This window comes from Mesoplodon bidens, assembly GCF_964165515.1.
Source record: "Mesoplodon bidens genome assembly, chromosome: 10".
In the NCBI taxonomy this organism is placed as follows: domain Eukaryota; kingdom Metazoa; phylum Chordata; class Mammalia; order Artiodactyla; family Ziphiidae; genus Mesoplodon; species Mesoplodon bidens.
Genome location: NC_138172.1, coordinates 30199570 through 30216211, shown reverse-complemented (window position 1 = coordinate 30216211; position 16642 = coordinate 30199570). Strand labels below are relative to the sequence as shown.

Genomic DNA, 16642 nt, shown 5'->3' with positions numbered 1-16642 from the left:
CTTCTTATCGCGGTGGCATCTCTTGTTGCAGAGCATGGGCTCCAGGCACGCGGGCTTCAGTAGTTGCGACACATGGGCTCAGTAGTTGTGGCTCGCGGGCTGTAGAGCGCAGGCTCAGTAGTTGTGGTGCACGGGCTTAGTTGCTCCACGGCATGTGGGATCTTCCCGGACCAGGGCTTGAACCTGTGTCCCCTGCACTGGCAGGCAGATTCTTAACCACAGCACCACCAGGGAAGCCCCCTAGTATTGTTTGTTTAGGGGTTTTCTGGTCTTGGTAGAATGGTAGTTCAGGCTGAGATTTGTCATACCACTTCTAACAGATCTGCTTGTTTTACCTTTAGAAAAGAAAGTTTCAGTGTTTATAGGGGGACCGAGTTTGTGTAGTTTCCACTGCATATTTGGCCTCATGTGTCCAGAGAAACAAAAAGCTTAGAGCAGAAAACCTGATAACTATATCCTTCAAACATATCTTTCAGGCACAGTAACAGAAACCCAACTAAAAGTACCATAAAATGAAATGGAAATTTATTAGTTTGTGCGACTACAACACATTGGAGTAGGTCTGACACTGAGTTTGGCTCAATCCGGTGATTCCACAATATCCTGAGGACTGGGAATGTCTCCTTTCGTCTCTATGCTTTGCTTCCATCCACACTGACCTCACTCCAGGGAGGGACTTCATTCCAAGGGGGACCTCTCAGTACAGTGGGCCCTGGCTTAGATGACCCTTATGGCCAGCAAGGGTCATCTGTGAGGATAAACATCCAAGTAGTAATTTCCTCAGGATGGATGGAGGTGGGTACTGACTGGGAGGGGCCAGCAGGGAGCCTTGGGGGCGGGGAGAAGGGCTGTAAATGTTCTCATCTTGGCTTGAGAGGTGGGGACCAGGGTGCAAATAAGTAAGCATTCAAAAACTGAACACTTCAGATGTGTCACTTGGCTGGATGTGCATTTTACCTAAAGGAAAAGGCAAAGGACAGAAAGAAAGAGCATCGTAGTAAAAACCACACGTAGGTGCATGTGTGAATAATGGCCCCTGAAGGATGTCCACATCCTGATCCATGGAACCTGTACATGCGTGACGTCGCATGGTATGAGAGACTTTACCGACTGTAATTAAATTGAGGATTTTGAAATGGAGAGATGACCCTTTATTGTCGGGGCGGCCTGATGCGGTCACAGAGGTCATCAGGCGGAGGAGACAGGACAGTCGAAGGCAGCGGCAGAAGGAGATGGGAGGATAGGAGGAGAGGTCAGAGGGATGTGCTCTGAGGAGGGATGAAGGGGCCATGAGGCCAGGAGTGCAGGCAGCCTCTAGAAACTGGAGGAAAACCAGGAAGCAGATTCTCCCCTAGAACCTCCAGAAGGAATGCTGGCCCACCAACACATTGATGTTAGCCCAGGGAAACTGGTATCAGACTTCTCCCAGAACCGTGAGGTAATAAATTCACGTGGTTTGAGCCAGCAAGCTTGTGGTCATTGGTTACAGCAGCAACAGGCAACTCACTGTGTGTCACTTGCCAGACTTACACCCTTATGCTCTGCCTAATCCCAGTTCCTCTTCGTAACTGCCCTTGGACTGAGGCCGATGCCATTATTTGTACTCCTCCTGCGAAGGAGGAAAGTGAGGTTCAGACAGGTCTGTTCCCCCCCCCGCCCGCTGCCTCCAGCCCAGGAAGTGGAGAAGCTGCCCTCTGGGCCCAGACACCAGAGCTCCGGGTCTGCATCCCGCAGCCCTGCACCGCCGAGCGGGAGCGGCAGAGGAGCGGCAGAGGAGCGGCAGAGGTCGTGGTCTGTGCCCCAGGCCATCCCACGCTGCCCTTCCAGTGGCTTGTTCTGCCTGCAGAGTTCGCAGCCTGGCCTCCAGCCCCGCGTGGCCGCGAGGCAGAGGTGGGGACTGCGAGGCTGCTGTACCAGCTTTGGGGACCGGAGACTCGCTTCGGTGCCGTGGCGAGCAGGTGAAGCATTTCACTTGTGCCCACCGGGCGTCGCATTTCACAAACATGTGTTAACTAAAAGTCTCCCCGGTTGTGCTGCACTGAGCTGCTGCCGTCAGCTGTGGCGTGTGCACACACGCATGTGTATTTGGCCGTGTGTGTGAGGGGATTGTACCAAGCTCTTGGCTGTGTCTCCCCACATCTTTGGGACTCTAGCAGACCCATCTTTATTTATCAAACGGGTAGTCAGAAGACAGTATTACAACCAGCCTGTACAGAGAATTCCAGCAACTAATATAACAGCCAAACCTGTGACAGTGATTTCCTGAGTGCCATATTTATCTCTACTGAGAATAGGATAGTACTTGCCTGGTTAATAGCAGGAAACGCACCTATTTCTCTATGCCTTTCGGATGGTTCTTTCATGTCACACAGAGTGACTCTGCTCTCTACTTTCCCTTTGCCCAAAGATCAGGGCAAACTGGTTAGGACTCAGGGCTGTAGGGACAATCAGAACACCAGCGCCACGTCCTACAAGCTAGTAACTATGGCAGGTTGCTTCCATATATGCAGATAGTGTCTGAAAGAGGATGCTTTCATTCTTCCAAACCCCAAAAAGAATGTCAGATCTTTCAAGAACCTCCAAGGTCATCTGGTCCCATTTCCACATTTTACAGGTGGAGAAATTCAGCCAAGGACAGAGGTGAGTAGGCAGATGGCCAGGAGAGGAGCGGTGGCCGTCCCAACCGTATGGGCGACTGTCAACGCAAGGTTGACTGATCATGAAAAAAGGCTTCCCATCAGAAGCACTGCCAGTGGATGATTAAGAGTTGTGATATGGTAATCATCTGAACAACTATGGTTATTAGTCTTCTTTGCAGACACAGTGTTCAGTTATGCAGAGCGCTCGCATGCCGTAGTCCCTTGGAAATTTCTCAGCCATCAGTGCAGAGAGTCTATTTTAAATGAATATATCCAGCGCTTTCCTCAGACCTACTTATCATACACAGGAGACCAACCACCCATGGAAAATCAGTTCGCTACAAGGGGAGGCCTGGGAGCTTTAAAACAGTTCTTACTGCACAGTAGCCAACTAATTTCTTGAAAAAAACAGACTTACCTTCTTGCCTATGGGGCTTGCCTATGGGGCTGTATTCAAATCTCCAAGTAAGCAGAGGTTAGTTTCTTGGCCTTGTTCTAGGGAACATCCCTACACAGAGAAATCAGTAAGTCACCATCCATGGAGCCCTCCTGATGCTCAGAAGCTGGTTTTATGTATTTCTTTGCAATGCGAAGGGAAGCTGGCTTAAAATAAGCAGCTATAACAAGACCACAACACACCACGCACATACACCCAATTCAATAACGGCATCCTGTGGAAACTCTTCTGGAAATCTCAGAACCCAAACCACTGTGTGGGATTTCAAACAGCTGTCAGAGCCACTGCTCTCACTATTGGAGCAATAAACTGTGTTTACCAAAGTCTTCCTTTTTCTGGCTGAGTTGTCCCACATCTCTGCCACAGACTGTGAGCCAGCTAGAGCCTCTCTGAGGAGTCTTGAACGAAACCATTGGGAGCTTGTCAGAGTTTAGGGAGGTTTGACCATAGAAAAATCTGAACTGTGCATCCTACTTAGGACTGGGGCATTTTTTTTTTTTCAAAACCACTTCCATAAAAGTGGCCCAAGTGGTATTAAGGGGTGGGGGACAGGGCTAGGGCTTGACCTCTCAGGTGGATAAAATGCACTCCATTGGGTGAGTATGGCTGCAATGGAAGTCCAGAAAGCAAAGTTCTGGGGTTGACTCTGTGTCCTGGAGTGAAGGGTTTTAGCTCCCTGGGCCCAGAGCCTGGCATGGTAAGACTTCTAAGCCTGTGCTCTCAGCTAACAAAAAGGCAGTGCTTCCAGAACAGAGTAATTAAGAGGAACCGTTTCTGCACGTTCCTTTAGGCTTAGAAAGGATTCAGTTCAGTAAGAAGTCCACGATTAGGACCTCTGGAGACACCTCTTGAGTAGATCTGGATATGCACATGGCTTGTCCTTTGCATGAGCCCGGAAAGAAGTTTTAGAACCACCTTTACCATAAAGATCACCTTTTTTTTTTTTTTTTTTTTTTTTTTGCGGTATGCGGGCCTCTCACTGTTGTGGCCTCTCCCGTTGTGGAGCACAGGCTCCGGATGTGCAGGCTCAGCGGCCATGGCTTACGGGCCCAGACGCTCCGCGGCATGTGGGATCCTCCCGGACCGGGGCACGAACCCGTGTCCCCTGCATCGGCAGGTGGACTCTCAACCACTGCGCCACCAGGGAAGCCCAAAGATCACCTTTATGATCTTATATCCTCACCTTCTCCCTCTGTCAGCCTTGTTCCTTGGTCTGCCCATTGCATTCGGGATCCTTGAGTTTCCTTAGCACGTGAAGAATTGTTGATAGGATATCTCCCATTGCCCAGGAGTTTGTCCACTCTATGGATATCCTACTGAGTTTGGATGCATTGATGTAGTGAAATTCAGTCCTGGGGAAACGCATGGGAGTACTTGTTATTCTAAGGACATTTTTTCAGTTCCAACAAGCACTTGCTCAGTCCCGTGGGAGAAGTCCTGTGCTCAGTGTCTTGAGTCCTGCTTAACGTATGAAGGCGGCTGTGGGATAATGGATGAGAACGCTGCACTGCTGTTAGATTATCGGCTCTTCACTTACTTGTTTATCCAATCAGCGTATTCTTATTCAGAATTTCCGATGTGCCCCTTTGCTAGGTGCTGTGGATATAGCATGAAAAAGAGGGTCAATTCCTTGCCCTCGTAAGCTTGCATTCTAGTGAGGGACAGGGTAGACAAATACACATGATGTTTTCCGAGTGTGATACAGGGGAGGGATGAAGCAAACAAGAGGATGATGTGGGGAGTCCTGGGGAGGGGCCTCAGCAGAGCGTGGGCAGAGAAGGCGTCTTGGAGGAGGCGGTATTTGAGCTGAGACCTGAACCTTGAGGGAAAACCACCTAAGACTAGAGTCAGGAAAAGAACAGTCCAGGCAGAGGACAAGAGCAAATATCAAGGTACTCGGGCAGGAGAGATCTTGATACACCTGAGGTTATAAAAAGGAACATCCAGGTAGTAAAGGGGGACCTTGTGGAGGAAAAAGGAGAGCACAGTCAGAGAGGTGGGCAGGGGCAGGGCCTAGGGGAGCTTGGAGGCCAGGGACGGGCATTCGGGTTTCAGTCTGTGTGCAGTAGGCACCCTTGTGAGCTTTCAGGTAGGAAATGGTGGGCTCTGGTTGACACCTTCTAGTGAGACTCTGGCTGGTGTGTGGAGAATAAATTAGAAGGAGATCAGAAGCTGGGAGAAGGGGCTGGGAGGCCGTTACCAAAGTCAGACCAGAGGGGACAGTGGTTCGGCCTCGGGCAGTGGCAGAGGAGCACGAAGAGAGACAGAGAGATGGAGAGACCGACTCCAAGTCAGGGGCGGTGCTGGAGGGAGCTGATGGGTTAGTGCGGGAGGGTGCCCCCCATGCCGGCATGGGGGTGGTATGGAATAGGTGCTCGATCAAGGTCTCGTCTGCAGTGAACCACCACTGAAGTTTTAGGCTCAAATTCAATCTTTGCCTCCTATGCACCTTTGCACTGTAGGGGAAGAAAAATAATTTTCTCTCTATCCTTCCAGGTTGTTGGCTGAGACCCACCTATAATAAAAAGGCAGATTAACATGAGAAAAAAAATAGAATTACATATGTACCTATGGGAGCCGCAAAGATCTGACACTCAAAGGCAGCCCGACAATTGAGGCTGATGTACTATCCTGAGCAAAGGAAAGGGATAGGGGTCTGGGCTTCAAAGGGGGGCAGGCAGTTAGTTCACAGGAAGGTGAGAGGAGGAGATGTTTGGTAAACAAGGGTCCTCCTGGCAGGCAGGTTAAGTGTCTTGGGTGAAAAAGTGATCTCTGGCAATCTCTCTCTTCCTGGTACCGGCCCCCAATCTAAATTCTTTTAGGCAGTTAAAAGGTTTTTTCCTGAGTCTGCTGGGTCTTGATTGCCTTCAGCTCCATGTGCCAGAGTTACATATTTTGGGGTGACAGCTTCTGCTACCCTGCAGGGCAAATCCTCTAATCTCTCTCAGCAAGGGGTGGCAGGTCTGCAAGTCCTTTGTAAGCGGCCAGCCACCCAGATACAGGGGACGGACATTTCAAAAGATGTCTGTGCCCATACAGATTTGACCAGAGGCTCTTGGTGTTCACCCGCCAGGGCTTAAGTGCAGGTGACTGGGAAAACTTTGCATTTTATTTCCACTTGTAACCTGACTTTGAGCTTAACTCCCCGTGGGCCCCTCCTACAGCAGGAAAGCAGATAACTCTCCTTGACCTTCCATTATTGACTTTGGATGAATTTGTCCAGAACCTTGTCAACTCAGATGCTCATTTTGCTGGTGGACAAGAAGCTTTTGGGAACCAGGCTGCTACTACAGACCCATCTCAGGAAAATCAAACAGCAGCCTGGGGGCTTTGGGGGCTCGTTCATCATGGAGAGCATTTGGATATGTGGCTAATTATATGCTTTATTATGGATACTAATTTGTGCTGGAAGCTGCTACTGTGTTAGCATTTAGCTCTAGTTAATGAAGTTGAGTCGAGCATTCAGTGTATCACTGAGCTCACAATCTCTCCTCTTGGCTAGAACAAGTTGGTGTGGGAAACTGAGGGGTGACAGTGTTGGGGAGAACACATTCACACAGTGAGTTTCTTCCCTGTAACTCTGGGCTGTCTCCCATGTTGCACTGTGCTTGTGCCATGTTGCTGTGAGATTATTCTCAGTGGGATAAAACCCTGGGCTGTGTTAAGAGAGAAGTATCGGATTGTTGTGATTATTTATCAGCCTAATCACAAAGAGCCCCTGTGTGGACTCCAGTGAAGCCAACTGGAGACCTGTGGTTTCTTTCAAGACAGTCTTCATGTTTTAAGAAGAAGAAAAGGAAGCTGGCGTAAAAATGCATTCAGCGTGTCCCACTCAGCTCATCCCTAAGTTTAATCATCACTGATGACTTGCAAATAGAGAGGATAAACACACTTACTTTTCACCTTTGCAATAAAGAAAACCAACTATTTGCTCTGTTCTCATTGGTGTTACGAGGAGTTACGCACTGAATCCCTAATACATCAATGAGATTATAGACTCCTGGGGGAGCCATTTAATTTTTTACAGCCTTTTTTTTTTTTTTTAACGTTGGGCTGAAAGGAGAAAAAAACCCCGAAGGTCCTGTATAAAGAACAACTTAGACTGACCTTGATTCGTAGGTATTCTTTCTCAGAGCCCAGCTCCAGAGACTGGGCAGCCGGGACGGTCTGGCAGGGAAGGGGTTGACTTGCCCCGATGGGGCCAGTCACGAGAGTCCCACACCTGTTTTGCCAAAAACCTTAATGTTGGTTTCAAGTTTCATAGGATTCTCCGGCAAAATAACCACTCTACACTCAGTTAAACAAGAATTTAGAGAGAGTTTATTGAATTAACAAAGATTACAGTATACTAATTAAGAATAGTATAACTAACTAAGAAAGAATAATAAAGATAGAGGTTTATACATCACTGAATTGGGGAAGCACCTACATCCAGATGCAAGCAACGCTGGGAAGTCCCTTGAACAGCAATCTGGAGTCCCAACTGGGAAGGTCCCGGCTGATGTGTCCACCCCACAGGTGAGACTTCAGTTTGCCACTCGAAGGAGCCCAGCTTTTAGCACCAGGCTACAGGCTGATAACAATCAGCCTGCGTGCAAGTTTGCAGCTCTGCTTATTGTCACAAATGCCTTGGTCTTAACTTGTAAGTCTTAGAATGTTCTTGATTCCCGGGGGCTGGCCAGACCCTCCAAGTGCAGGAAGTCCCATGACTTCCTCTCTGTCTTACCTAGTGGTCTGTGATGTGTGCTGGCCTGGGTGTAGCTCAGCAGTTTGGCATGCAGCCAGCCTTCGCGTCCTTGTCCGACCTGAGGCCTAGTGCCACCTGTGAAGCCTGAACAAGACTACTTCACTAGCTTCCCCAGCACACACCTTCCAGAATGGCTGGTTTGATAGCTTGCCTGAGTCATCACCCTTTACCCCCACCCAGGGCTTCAGTCCTACTCTTCGCCCGCTAATGGGAGTTGGCACACACGCCTGCTGCATTGGGGTGTTCTACAGTCTTGTGTGGCAAGTGAGAGGCTGTCTTTCCTTACATACCTGCTAAGCATGCTAGGTGCTTGAAATGCAGAGTTTCACTCAGTTCTCACTATGGCCTCCCTCAGGCCAGCGATCCTGGGAGCCCCAAATCTCAGGTGAGAACAGCTGGAGAACACACAGCTGACAAGGGGAAGTGTCTTGAGTCAGACTGATTCCCAAGTTCAGTGTCCTAAACCAAGGTTGGCACACCTTTCCTTTTAAGGGCACTTAGTACCTATGTCTGGCTCTGCGGGCCACAAGTTCTTTGTCCAACTCACTTCTGTCCTTGTAGAGGGAATGTACCATTGACAATGTGTAAATGACAGGTATAGTCATGTTGTGCTAAAATTTTTCTACAAAAAGATCGGTAGCCGGATTCAACCAGTGAGCCATAGTTTGCTGACTCCTGTCCCTAAATGCTTGCTCATTTTGGCTCCTCCAGGCTTTTTGGTGACGATCTTAGGCTTTGGAGTCCCATAGAGCCGGGCTCACACCCAGCCTCTGCCACTTGTTTGCTTTGTTATGTCGGAGAAATCACTTAACCCCTGTGAGCCTGGTTTTCCTCATTTGTGAAATGGGCTGAAGGACAACCTAAGAGGGTAGTTGTACAAGAGAATGTGTGCGAAGCGTCGAACACAGAGTTCAGCCTTGGGATAGCTGCTGACTGTGGCCTCAGACCCTTGGAGATGCTCTGCCGATCCAGCTCCTGACTCCCAGGAGAAAGAGTCAACCTAGGCTTGTTGTCTACAGCAGCTGTGCATTCAGACCAGGCCGGGAATGTTCTGGGTCCATGGGCCAGCTTTCAATCCTGTTTCTGTCTCCAAAAGAACAATTTGGCATCAGGGAACAAAAGTCAGAAGGTTACAATGGGAATTCATGCCCTTAAGATCCCAGGGAACATGGGGTCCAATATTAAAGCATAAAGGAGGAAAGCAAGCCATTTTTTTTTTTTAAATAGGAGACAATCTATTTATTTATTTATTTTGGCTGTGTTGGGTCTTCGTTTCTGTGCGAGGGCTTTCTCTAGTTGCGGCAAGTGGGGGCCACTCTTCATCGCGGTGCGCGGGCCTCTCACTATCGCGGCCTCTCCTGTTGGGGAGCACAGGCTCCAGATGCTCAAGCTCAGTAGTTGTGGCTCACGGGCCCAGTTGCTCCGCGGCATGTGGGATCTTCCCAGACCAGGGCTCGAACCCGTGTCCCCTGCATTGGCAGGCAGATTCTCAACCACTGCGCCACCAGGGAAGCCCAAGACATTTTTAAAAAGCTTTTTAGAGATGGTGAGAGACACAAAGAGCCCCTCACTGTTTTACACTTGTAAGGAGACCCCTGCCAGACTCCCAGTTCTAATCTGCAGTAAAAAGCCACAGGGCATCTGGTTCCATTGACTCACTTCCTTTCTTCGCCATAGCCTCTGGCAGGAAAATTCGAACCAGCCAGGCACTTTCGAATTGGCTTCAGCAGGGACTTTTCTGTCAATCAGCTGCTGATACTGGAAACATAAAGATGGCGACATGATACAATTTCTGGTTTTCTTTCTTTACTTTTGATGCGGTCATCCTTGAGGAAGCACAGTCATCAGCTGTATACTCACGGCTCCCTGGGGTACAGAACCCTGGACATTTTAAGCCACAGAATTAGACTGAAGTAATGGCAATGGTGGTGATGGGAACACAGAGGGGCTGCCTCACAGAGGCAGGTAAGTGGGATTAGGTCATTTTATTTAACAATGGTGTTATGCACGTTCATCTGTTTATTCCTTTGTCTGTTTTACTGATTTATTCCTTTCTGTCCTATACCTGCTTAGTCTCTGTTTAAGTGAATTTCTTAGCCCACATAATTTGAAAGTCCAAGGGTCTGTTGGTATCATGTATAGCTAGATCCAGGAAGCTCAAACCATGTCATTAGAGCTTAGTCTCTCTCTGTTTCCTTTCTTCCCTCCTTTTCTAACCATATCTCTCACTCACTTATTCATGAAATAGATGAAAAAAGTTGAAAGGCCCCAGTGACAGTGACATGTCACAGCTGAGGTGCAGAGTTGGGTGGGGGTGGTCCAAGAAGATGTGCTGCAGGAGGAAACATCTGAATTTGGGATTATACCCCCAAGGAGGGGAGAGATCTAAAGCAGTGTTGGTCAGCCTGTGCTCTCTGAACACCCATAGAAGAGTCTCCCGGGCTTGGTTGTCGTGGTGCAGTTTCCTGGGCCTCATCCCAGACCAACAGAATGAGATTCCCAGGGGAAGGCCCTGGGTTGTGCATTTCTTTAGCAAGTTCCCTCTGGAACTTGTGCATTCCAGTTTAAAGCAATCTTAGGTGCAGCAGCTTCTCATTCTGCACAATTAAACAGTAAAAAGTAATCCAAGTCTGTACACTGAAGCTAGATCAGGAAACATAAAATGTATAGGGTGGATACTTTAAAGAGTTTCCGGAACACTAATTCTGGAAGCCTGTTGGATGCCCCTACTCTCCAAACCTTCCTGAGTCGTGTACACAGACAACCCTGACTTAGGGGTGAGTTCTGCTGTAGACAGACAGCCTCCCTGAGACCCTAAAAGATGGCATTCTCTTTTTCCTGCAGCAGTGCAGAAAGCATGGAAATCTGGTGAAGAGCTCATCTCTAGCTGGTCTTTGCTCTGGATGACTGCCTAGGAAAAGGCCTAGTAGGGATGAAGTGCCCAGGAAGTTTCCATGAGCTCCTTTCATCCATCACTGCAATTTTGGAAAAGGAAAGTGCAGTGTCCCTAACTCATGTGCTCCTTGATCTTCCTGTTCTACGAGATCCTCGTGTGGGCTCTGAAGGGAGCTGGCTGGCTTCACCGGTCCTGCTCTGCCCCTTACTGGCTGAGTGACCTTGAATAAGTTATTAACATCCCTGAGCCTCAGTTTTCTCATGGGCAACACCTGTCCCACAAGGTGGTGGGTGAGGATTGAGAGAGAGAATGCATGGGAGGCACTTAGCATGATGTCTGACATCTGATAAGTACTCAGTAAACCTCAATTACTATGATTTGATTGTCCTTATTCATACTTGATCTGTAATATGCAGAGAGAGGAGAAATAAGATTTTAATCTGAGAAAGCTATCAGGCTCCTATGTCTTTTGCAAACTAACATTGGGTCAATAGAGCCTCAGGGAAGGGTTTGGCTTCTATTAGTTTCTCTGTTGGCCTTAATTACATAAAATTAATTGTAGATAATTATATAGAAATGATCATGAATATTTAGTTCATTTCCATCAGGGACTCAACAGAGCATGGTAGTTAAGACCAAGACTTCTGGGCAAAACAGACATAGGTGTGAGCCGGATTCTGTCACTTACTAACTCTATGACCTCGGGCAAGTTATTGAACTTCTCCAGCCTCAATTTCCTAGTCTGTACAATGGGAAGAATAATAGGATTCATCTCACTGGGTTGCTGTGAGGATTCACGGGTTGTTGGAGGTAAAGCACCTGTTTGCTCCACGGAAAGAGCTTTACCATCACCCCCACCGTCATGTAAAATGACTGTCAGTAGTGGTGTCCGGGTGCTCCATGTACTGTATGGGAAGAGAGTTTGGCTGGGTCTGACATGTTTCTTATTTAAAATGGCCATGCAGTAAGTTTTTAAAGCTTATCACTATCTACATTCTTTACATCACCAAAAAGGGACGCTGTCAGCCAGAGAAGAGAAGCCTGGGTTAGAAGAATGGGAGGAGGGGGATGTAGTGACTTTCTCAGGTTACTTAAGACAAGAGTGTTCCAGGATCTTTGGATATGGGGAAGGGGGAGGGGTGAGGCATGGTACCGGACCCTCTTGCTGGATTTATTTCTCTTCCTCCCCTCCCCTCCCCTTTTCTTTCCTTAAATGGATATGGAGATTTAGAGATCTTTCCCCCTTGAAACTGGGTCATCACTTTAGATTCTGGTAAAACACAAAAGTGCCCATTTGTTTCTTCCTGCTTATTCATTCTTGCAACAAAATACCAGGAGAACAGAGGAAAGCGCTGTCAAAGGCATTTCTGTTCAAAGGAAACACTCCTCAGTGATCACTTTACCTTGGAAGTTTCTTCTGCTTCTGTGACAGTGTCATCATTTTTCTCGCCCTGATTTTTGTACCTGTTTCCCTGAGGCACCTGAACCTGAGATAGTTGCCCCCTATTCAGGACGTGCCCGGTACACAGGAAGCTGCAGAAGAGCCTCCTTTTGGCTGATGGGGCTCAGCCAGGCCACTCGCAGCTGGGTCTGAGGTGCCGCAGTGCGAGGCAGATCTCTGCTGGGGCAGCAGACGATTTTCAGGGGTCAGCGGACAAAACATCCACAAAACCATCCAGTCACAAGGTGAGAAGTTATTCTCTTTCCACGTCCCTATCGGTCCTCAAGGAGCAGGACCCTGTCTGCTGCGGGTGTGTTGTCACAGCTCTCTATCACTTCCTAACGTCCCTTTATAATGAAGTGAGAAGGCAGGCCCCGCAGGCAGGGCTCTCAGCAGCTGACTGTGTGCAGTTAGAACTTAATAACTTTATATTCATCCTTGTGGTTAGCTTCCATTTACGGCAACGGATACTGGTTTCCCATTTGCTACTGTGATTGTTAAGTTTCCTTGAACACGTGTAAGTAACAGAGAACTGAGTAAAAGAAAATATATTAGGCAGATAACATAGGTATCATGTAGCTACGGCAAAAATGTTGAAGGCTGGGAAGGTTGTGAAGGACTGAAGTTTGGGGAAACTGCGCTTGGTGCGATGACATCCCTTCCCTCTTTGGGGCTGACTTCCAATGTGGAGCCACTGTCTCCTGAAGCCAGTTGGCTCCATGCATCAGTTGGTGACAGTCTTTATGAATACACAAAGCCCAGCTCTCCAGAGGGATAAAGAGATGGTGCTGGGGAATATTTTTGTGCTGGTCTTTAGTTGTGAATGAAATAGCCCCACCAGGCTCTTTCCCTGGGATAAGAGTCAGGGCAGTGGGGAGATGGGACTTCAGAATTTGGTTGCCTTGGGTTTGCCTCTCAGCCAGGAATGTGTCATCATAGATTCTGGATTCACACCATCTGGGTTCAAATCCAAATCTGAGATCTGGCACTTATTAACTGGGTAACCACAGGCAAGTTGCACATCCTTGTGCTGCAGTTTTCCTATCTGTAAAATGGGATAATAATGGAACTTACTGATAGGGTTGTTGTGAAGATTGAGTTAAAAATAGAGAGTACCTAATAAAAAATGCCCAGAACATAATCTCATGGTAGGTGCTTTATAAATATTAAGTGCTATGATTGCTACTGTCGTCATCATCATTGTCACCACCACCATCATCATCATCATCATCTCTCCTTGTTTGTAAAACCAGGCTCATATTGCCTGCCTCAGAAGGTCAATGGTCCATGGTTGATACACAATGAACGCTGAATCCCTGCCCCATCCCTTCTCCTGAAAATGTGAGACTGGTAGGCTGATAACAAGCTTCCAAAGCTACAGATATATGTGGCTTTTACACTTTACTTGATTTTGAACAGTAACATGACCACAGTGGGGTTTTTGAGGTAGCTGCTTCCCATACACCAAGCCACTGGGTTGCTGGATATACACAGTTCTGGGAGGTAGATGTGAATGTCACTCATTTAAAATGGTACCCGTGCCTTATGATGGAGTTGTCTGACCAAGCAAGCCAAGCAGGATCACCCATTTGTAAGAGTCCTTTTGCATAAGCACATTCCAGCTATAGCAGGAGAGAAACATTGACAACATTGATGTCAGCAGCTAAGCCCAGTTTTAAACCCATGCTGCTCCTCTCGGTCGAAGTCAGCACCATTAAGTTGGTACTGAGCTGTAGCTGCCCCATATTCCCTTTGTTCATCTACTATCCATCTAAAGTAATCACTTAATTAGCCCAGGCAAGAAGTCTTCTGCAGTGTTAAATAACTCTAAAAACCTACTGGAGATGCTTTGGAGTAGCCTGATTGGCTTTAACTTGAAGTTCGTTACCTCTGGACTAGGATATGTTAAATGCAGGGCCTGGAAAACAAGCTGAATTCTGCACTGAGATCAAATTCTGTTTATTTGTAGCTAGCTGTCTACCTTACATTTGCCTTTTGTAGTATCTCCATGCAGAGCAGACCCACCTTAGCAAATGGAGTCATAGTCGGTTTTTCCCTATTAGTATCGGTAGGCTTTGTTAGTTCTTGAAACACCTCTTAAAAGGCACTGTAAGGGGCTTCCCTGGTGGCGCAGTGGTTGAGAGTCCGCCTCCCGATGCAGGGGACACGGGTTCGTGCCCCAGTCCGGGAAGATCCCACATGCTGCAGAGTGGCTGGGCCCTTGAGCCATGGCCGCTGAGCCTGTGCGTCAGGAGCCTGTGCTCCGGAACGGGAGAGGCCACAACAGTGAGAGGCCCGCGTACTGCAAAAAAAAAAAAAAAAAAAAAAAAAAAAAAGAAAAAGGCACTGTAAACAGTCCCTGCTGGGTTACTGTGCCTTCCAGCTAAGCTTGGGCTCGTGGGGCTGGCTTGGAGGTCAAGCTTCAGGGCCACCCTTCTCACCCGTGGCCTCCACAGCCTCCCAACCATGGCAGGGTTACAGGACACTGCACTGAGGAGATCCATGGGAGGACAGGCAGAAATGAGGCTCCTGTAGGGTTTTAATTGCAAAACAGAAAATAAAACTGCAAGTAGGCTTCCAGTATGACTCAGCTAACTGTCTCATCAGTGACTGTTTATTGACTTCTTTGACCAAAAGCCAATAAGTGAAATGTGGAATTAGCCCTGAAGGCAGGGGCCAGGGCTTCTGGTGACATTTGCTATTGAAACTGAGCTGGAGTCAGTCTTTGACCTGCTGGGGATAAAAGAAATTGGTATTTTTAGGGCTCTTCTGTGGACCGCAAATGGGCAACCCTTGAGCTGGGGGAAATTACCAGTATTTGCCATCTTCCCTCACTGGCATTTTATCTTCGGAACACATCCAGTTCAGACTGCAGTGCTTTTTCTACTTTCAGCTAGGCTTGGGAACCGGAAGGCTTCCCAGTCTCAAGAAGGCATTGCCAGCAATGAATAATTCAGGCTTTGGCATGGACATACAAGAAGATTGGAAACCAGATGCAGTTCAGTCATGCTCAGTCTGCTGGCCTATCCTGTATCGGAAAAACAGTCAAAGCAGTGGGTTGAATGGTGGCCCCTCTGTAAAAGCTACGTCCGTGTCCAATCCCTAGAATCTGTAAATGGTATCTTGGATATGGATTATCTGAGTGGGCCCTAAATCCAATAACAAGTGTCCTTATAAGAGATGCACAGAGGACAGACACACAGAGAGAAAAGGAGGAGTGGTGTGAAGAGAGAGGCCGAGATTAGGAGGATGCTAAGGAACTCCAGGACTGCCAGTAGCCACCAGCAGCGAGGCGAGATTCCCCCAGAGCCTCTGCAGGGAGCCCAGCCTGGCAGGATTGTGGACGTCTGGCCTCCAGAAGTGGGGGAGGACACATTTCTGTTGTTTTAAGCCACCTAGTTTGCGGTGATTTGTTACAGCAGTCACAGGAAACTAACACACCATATGTTGGAGATGGTGCTGGGGTCAGGGAGTAGCCCATAAGCCACAAGAGATTCTCAAGGAGGCTTTTTGTGAAAAAGAAAAGTCCTGCTTTGGGCTCTTTGTAGCAGTGCTCTTGGCGTGTTGTATCTTTTCCTCTGTAAACTCGAATCCCCTGTTTTTATTAATCTACCAGAGGAAAGAAGAGCCTACTTCTGTCATCCTTCCTTAAAGAAATTGACTGTTACGGGCAAGGGGCATGTTTCCTCAACCAATTTTGAGAGCTTTCCCATTCTTTTCCTTACATTCCTACCACTCCAGCAGCCCAGAACAGTGTCCAGTCAGCACATTACACGTTTATTAGTTTCCTGAAGCTAATTTTGCCATCTTAAGCTCTTTCAGCTCTGCCGCTCTGCACCCAAGGCAGGAGGAGAATATAACCGAGGAAAAGGTGGACATTTCTCATTCTATTATCTTACCTACCACAAAGGAAACTCTGTAAATCTTCTCTCAGCCTTAACAAACCTTTGGTTTAGGGGAAGCGCAGGAGATCTGAGAGATCAACATCCTCAGTTGTGCCTTTCAGAGGACCCCAAATGTCAAGTTTTAAGTTAGCCAACATGCAAGCTAAATATTTTAACTATCATTTTATTTCCATCCAGGCCAAGGGACAATTTAGAAAAGGTTCTATTCTAAGTACATAGCCAAGGAAGTGTGGAAGGGCCACGGGTGCCGTCGTTTTGAAGGCAGCCTGTCAGTCCTTGTGATTGAAACATAACCCCGATTGCTTCCACAAGCATAATAAAATGCTGTGCAAAAGGTTGTCAAATTGTAGGATGTAATAAAGTCTGCTTAGCTTCATTTTCAGTGCCGCAGGGTCCTAAAGCACGAGCCCCATTTCCTTATGCCTTGGGATTTGTTTGAGTTCCTTTGGTGCCTGGAAATGACAGAACATAAACCAGACATTCAGTTAGAACAAATAGCATTTTTTTTTGAATCATGGCAATAAACAAAATGTAAATTTGCTTACTGCCGATCTCTT

General features: G+C 47.7%; 1 protein-coding gene and 1 long non-coding RNA gene across 19 annotated transcripts in view; one reads left to right on the top strand and one right to left on the bottom strand.

Moving 5' to 3' along the window:
* Positions 1-16642, top strand: part of LOC308623526 — a 348033-nt gene that overhangs the window by 232611 nt on the left and 98780 nt on the right. The gene's annotated exons all lie outside the window — the stretch shown is intronic.
* Positions 15685-16642, bottom strand: part of FHIT (fragile histidine triad diadenosine triphosphatase) — a 1470392-nt gene continuing 1469434 nt past the window's right edge. For all 18 annotated transcript variants that reach the window (XM_081246013.1, XM_081246024.1, XM_081246021.1 and 15 more), the window contains one exon: positions 15685-16537. The gene's annotated coding sequence lies outside the window, so the exon portion shown is untranslated. The remainder of the gene's footprint in view (positions 16538-16642) is intronic.